The 6,000-nt window shown below is 41.4% G+C and overlaps 1 protein-coding gene across 1 annotated transcript in view; it reads left to right on the top strand.

Annotated features, from left to right (window-relative positions):
• Positions 1-546: 546 nt before the first annotated feature.
• MEI4 (meiotic double-stranded break formation protein 4) overlaps positions 547-6,000 on the top strand; it is a 158,142-nt gene continuing 152,688 nt past the window's right edge. Inside the window, exon 1 of the mRNA XM_084752190.1 lies at positions 547-725. The gene's annotated coding sequence lies outside the window, so the exon portion shown is untranslated. The remainder of the gene's footprint in view (positions 726-6,000) is intronic.

Here is a 6,000-nt window from a genome sequence, read left to right as displayed (position 1 = left end):
GAGGGATTTCAGTATTTAAGGGAAAAATAAATTTAAAAATACATTAAAATATCATGACAAATGGACAATTTTAGAAGCATAGCTGTAGAGCAATTACTTTCCCCTGCAGGAACCAAAAATTCAAAAACACCTTTGGAAACAAACATACTAACAAAATCGAAACAAAAAATCCATTTTCCTGACTGTTTTCATGTAGAGTCAGCAGAACAGAGTTTTCCTGAGATTTTCCATTTTCTTCGAGGCCCAGGTCCTTCGGGCTCGCAAGTCCTGTGGGGTTCTCTCCTTAGAAACCAGGCACAGTCCAGCCTCTCAGCAAAGGAGCGGCAGGCTGTCCTAGACAATTCTGGAACCTCGCAGCGGGCTCCAAGATACAGCAAACTTCCACCTCTTCCCGCCAAACCCGCTCCGAGCCCGCCCGAACCCGCCCGAGACCCTCCGAGGTGTGGCGCAGTGCCTTCTGGGGCTTGTGGTCTCTGTGCGCCTCCCTCTTGATTGGCACGGGAAGAAAGGAGCTGGGCGGAGTAGAGCTCTGGGCTCTGGCGCCTACCCGCGGGCGGCGCTTGCATCCGCTGGCGTGCGGGGAATATCCGCCCTCCTGCTTCCCCCGCCGCCTGAGGGCGTCCTTCCTGTTCAGGAGACTTAGGCTCTCTGTTTTCTCAGGCCTCTGGTGCCCTCAGGCAGCGCTGTGGCTTGGGGTTCGGTTCGGTGTGGCGCCTTTGGAGGAGGTAGGTCTCCTCACTCGTGAGGAAGGGTCTTTCTTTACCTGATTAAGTAGATTGCATCTGGAGCCTCAGAAACTTTGGCGGGCAAAGCGTGTGTTCTGTGGTGTGTTCCACACGTTTGAGTGTGTAAAAAGCCTGGCTCCAGCATCAGGATGGTTTCTGAGGCTTCCTGGAGAAGAGAACATTTTGGGGACCAGTTTGTCACTTGTTGATCAGATCTTTTATTTCTCAAGTACCCACCCAGAACAACTGCAGAAAGTACTTAGAGTGTTAAAGTTGGCGCAGGTGGGGTCTCCTTGACTCAAGGATCTGACAAGTGATGTATCAATAAAAGCCATCTAACAAAGGACTACATTATGGTGGGATATGTACCCTACCTGAGCAACAGGGCAAGGGCAGGATCTACATTACAGAAGGAGCTAGCGAGGGTTTGGTGAGTCTGGATTAACCAAAGGAGCAGAAAATAGGTGATTTGAATTGAGTTAGGTAAAGCCTTGAATGAATACTTTATAGTCTGCAATTTGATATTTAGCGTTTGAACTCCATCAGGAACCAAAGAAAAAATAAACGAGTGTGTTAATATTCACAAAGTACGTATATTGTAAGAATTCTGTAACATGGAGTCAACAGCTGGAGTTTTTCCAAATCTTTTGGATTTTTGAGACAAGGTTTCACTCTCTAGGCCAGCCTGACCTCCTGCTCTCAAGACTCAGTCCTTATTCTTCAGACTCCCAAATGCAGGGACATCTGTGTTGAGTCACAAAGTCTGAATATATCAGGCCATTTTCAATTAGCAATACTTGTATCGAGTTCATTACAAACATTCTGATCTTTTTTTTTGGCTTGTTTGTATTATCTTTTCCTACTTTATGATATTTTTCGGTATACCGTGTGACTACAGTTATGTGATTCAGGAGTTACCTTCATCCACCATACTTCTTTCGTTTGTTACAGTTTCAGGAAGGGCTTTATATCAAACACAATCTAGTATAAGCACGTGTAAGCCAGATGATATGAAAGGCTGTCAGCAGACCACAAAAATGACATAATTCAGATGTAAAATTTTGTCATGTGGTCTAGGAACACAGATTTGTGACTAAGTATTTTTTTCTTATAGTTCTTTTTTACCCCATGAATGGCAGTGGAAATATCAACATTTGTGATCAGATATTTAAAGCGAATATTATTGAAGCATTGTTAAAAATTATATAATATTAATATATTCCATATTCAGAGGAAACTTGAAGTCTAGTGTATTTTAGCTTTCGTGGCACATATATGTTAAGTTCTGCTGTATGAAACACTTGAAGCCAAAAATCAGAGCCTCAGTTTAATAGACAGCTAAATTAAGCCAAATAATTTGAAGCATTAGCGAGGCAAGCATATGCAATGACTGTATTGTGGAGACCGTTTTGGAAGAGTTGAGAGTTAGCGAGGTTATAAAGACGAAAGACGTCAATGAGTTGAAGAAATAAATGGGTAAGTTTGTAGATACTGAGGTAAGTGTTTTAAAAATAGGGAAGTGCTTTTGAGTCAGATACAGCAGCTGCAAGAAGTGGCCTGGGGGATTTGTCTATTCCGTCACTTGTAGCAATAGTAAGGACACTGAGGTAGTCTGGGAGTATTGAAAACTTCTCTTAAAGCTAATAATTTAAAAGATTTTTGTAAATGTACATTTTATGCTGAACACATTCCACTTTGGACCCTGCTCCTCCACTCTTCCATTTTCACCTTGCTCCATTCCCTTTAACACCCTTTGTTCTCCTAGACAGTTTTCCCTGCTTTATGTCATATGCATGCACATGACCTTATGTATCTATATAAACTCTAGGAACCACTCTGGAATGAGAGAAAAAACATACTTTCAGATGTTGGCTTAATTGCTTTAAAATGATCATCTCCAGTTGCATCAGTTTTCCAGCAAAGGACATGATTTTTATCCTTTATGGTTGAAAAGATAGTCCATTCTGTATATGTAACACATTTTTCCTTACCCCTTCCTCTGTTGTGAACACTTCCTGGGTCCTATAATGTGGGTAGTGTGAAGAGCGCTTCAGTAAACACTGGTGTGCACATATCTCTGTGAGAGGTTGACTTGAGTCAGTTGACTAAGTACTCAGGAGTGATATAACTAGGAAACATAGATTTATATTTACTCTTAGGAAAAAACTTCCATTCTGAGTTCCATGGTGCCTGAACTAGTTTACATTTTACCAACAGTGTGTATGTGTTTACATCCTAGTCATAGCCCCATCCCTCCTCACATCCCAGTTCCACCCTACCCACCTCCGGCATCTTCTTCCTTATTCCTCAGAAAAGGGGAGCCCCACTTCCAGTCCACCTCAGCTCATCAAGTTGAGTCGGGCCTGAGTGTGTTCTCTTTCCCTGTGGCCTGGCAAGGGATCAACAAACAGGCAACAGAGTCCATGTCAGAACTGTCCCCCTCCCCCCACTAGAGGACCCACATGAAGCCTGAGTTGCCCATTGGCTGTGTCTTTGTAGGGGGCCTAGGTCCAGTCTATGCACGATCCTTGGGTGATGTTTCAGTCTCAGCATGCCCCTCCGGACCCTGGTTAGTTGGCTCTGTTGGTCTTGTGGAGCTCCTGTCTCCTCCAGATCCTTTTATCCTTCCCCCTACTTTTTTCACAGCACTCCCTATACATCGCCCAGTGTTTGGCTGTGAGTCTCAGCATCTGTTTTGAAGCAATATATGTGCTCCTTTTTGTCCATGGCTTCATTATCACTTTCTGTTAATAGTTGTTTTAGTCATTACCATTCTTACTGTGGCAATACATGGTCTCACTATAGGTTTTAAAACTATTTTAAAAGTGTTTTGAAATTACAATATAATTAACATAATTTCCTGACCTTCTTAAATTTCTTCTCTTTAATACCTTCCATGTACACCACCCCCCTTTGCACTCATTCAAATTCATGGCCTCTTTTTCTCTAATTGTTTATATATATCAGACACACACACAAACACACACACATATTATAATTACACATATACAACCTGCTCAGCCTGTATAATATTTTGATTTGTATTTTTTGGATGACTAATAAGGTTTAACATACTTTTGCCTGCTCACTGAAGATTTGCATTTCTTATGAGAATTTTCTATTTACTTCATTAGCTCATTTTTTTGATTAGGCTGTTTTATTTCTTGTTTAGTTTTTGTGTTCTTTATCTATTCTAAATATTGATCCTAAAAATAGCTAACAAAGAGTGTCTTTCATTCCTTAGGCTTGATTCACTCTCTTAAATATTTACTCTTCTATGCTGAGAAATTAATTTCATTATATCCTAATTATCTGTTGTTGATCTTATTTCATGAGTGATTTGAATTTTCTCAACTCTTTTCCTATGCATATATCTTAAAGTGCCTTTCCTACTTTTTCTTGTAACAGTTACAGAGTTTCAGGCTTCATGATGTCTTAGCTAGGGTTATATTGCTGTGGTGAGACAACTATGACCCTGGCAACTCTTCTAAAGGAAAACATTTAATTGAGGCTGGCTTACAGTTCAGAAGTTTAGCCTGTTATAATCATGCCAGGAAGCAAAGTGTCATGCAGGCAAAAATGGTGCTGGAGAGGTAGCTGAGACTGTTTGGCAGGAAGAGAGAGTTACCACTGGGCTTGACTTGGGCTTCTCTGAATCCCTGAATTCCACCTTATCCATCAGCACCTCCCAACAGTGCCACTCCCTATGAGCCTATGGAGGGCATTTTCCTTCAAACCACCACAGATGTTAATCTTATTTTTCCATTGTTAGTGGTGAGAGCAATCTGAGACTCATGATATTTTGAAAGGCAGAAGCCAAAGTGTATGGGGGAAAAACCCATGAAGCCTTAACCCTACACTTTAGACAGTTGAGTTAAGCTGCCTTGGGAAAGTTGAAGTTCCCCAGGGTAGAACACACCAATTGCTTGTCCAATGCCATAAGGTTAGCCCTGAAAACATACAGAAAAGTAACATTATACAGACTGAGCTTGTTAGTTAGGAATATATATACACAATAATAGTGGGGATGGGTATCTGGGAGAGTTTGGAGGGAGGAAAGGAAAGGGAGAAATGTATCATAATTTTAAAAGTAAAATAAAGAAATCATAAGAGGATCCACTTGAGTTTATCCTTGTTTTTTTGTTTTCTGTGTTAGGGATGGAACATAATGCCTGGATCTCATTAGACAAGTGCCCTAACACTGAGATGTACCCTCATCTCGAGTGGTCCCCAGCTGGAGGAGGGGATTCCATGTACTAAAGAGGGGAGATTGTTAGTGAAGAAGGCACACACGGGTTTGATAAGGAATTGGTGTGTATTTGTGGAACATTGCTTATGTTATATAAGGACACACAGACACTGGCTGTTATTTTTGAGGTGCCTATCACGGAATAATCACAGTTTTTATCATGATCTTGCTGAGTGCCTAAGGATCCAGCTTGCTTTTCTGCCCATTCACTTGCTGTATCAGTTACCTAATGCTTTTTCAGCACCCATCCTGTGTTAGTAATAGGGGTTTCTCCTCTAGTCACATAGAATGCTATCAGTGGCATTTACTAAACATGGAGTGATATTTATATAAGATGATCCAGCTGCAGTTATAAAATTTGATAGCAAAGAATGTAGGTTAGGGACACCTGCATTGAAGGGAAGAACCATGTCCTATGAGCACCAAGGAAAGTAATTTCAAGCATGGGATAAACTTAGGTCCTTGTTAACAGGTCAGCCACACCTCTCCCATGCTGACACTTCTTCGCTTACCATCAACTTCTTCCTGGATCTAATTTTATTGTCTTCAGTGTTGGCCTCAGTCTCCTCTCTAGGGCATTGACAACATATTTTTCTAGTGGGCTGGTGAGGTTGATCAGGAAGACTTGAAAGAACCAAGACTTTGTAAGGTTCTTCCTCAAGCTTAGTATTGCTGCTCCATAGTGACTAAATATGAACTAAGTGGCCATTTAATTTATTCATGGTACAGTTATTTCTATGAGGGGAAAAGGAAAGGCTTGGGAAATAATACACTCATCAGCCACAGCCACCACAGACTGGGTCTCTTCACCTCCTTTGGAGAAGCCACAACAACACAGTGCCTGTCACTTCTCATTAGGAATTTTTGGTAAAGGCTAATGAAAGTAGCTTTTTTCCCTTTCCGGTTTTAAATCTTAATGCTTTCTGAGTCAAATGATTGGGGAATAAGCATCCACTCTGCAGGGAAGCTAAGTGGCTATTGCTGCTATGATTTGGCATTATAGCACCAAGTGTTGGCTAAGTGCTT

The sequence above is a fragment of the Acomys minous genome (genome assembly GCF_964271855.1).
Source record: "Acomys minous genome assembly, chromosome: 13".
Classification (NCBI taxonomy): domain Eukaryota; kingdom Metazoa; phylum Chordata; class Mammalia; order Rodentia; family Muridae; genus Acomys; species Acomys minous.
This window is presented reverse-complemented; position numbering and strand designations above follow the sequence as displayed.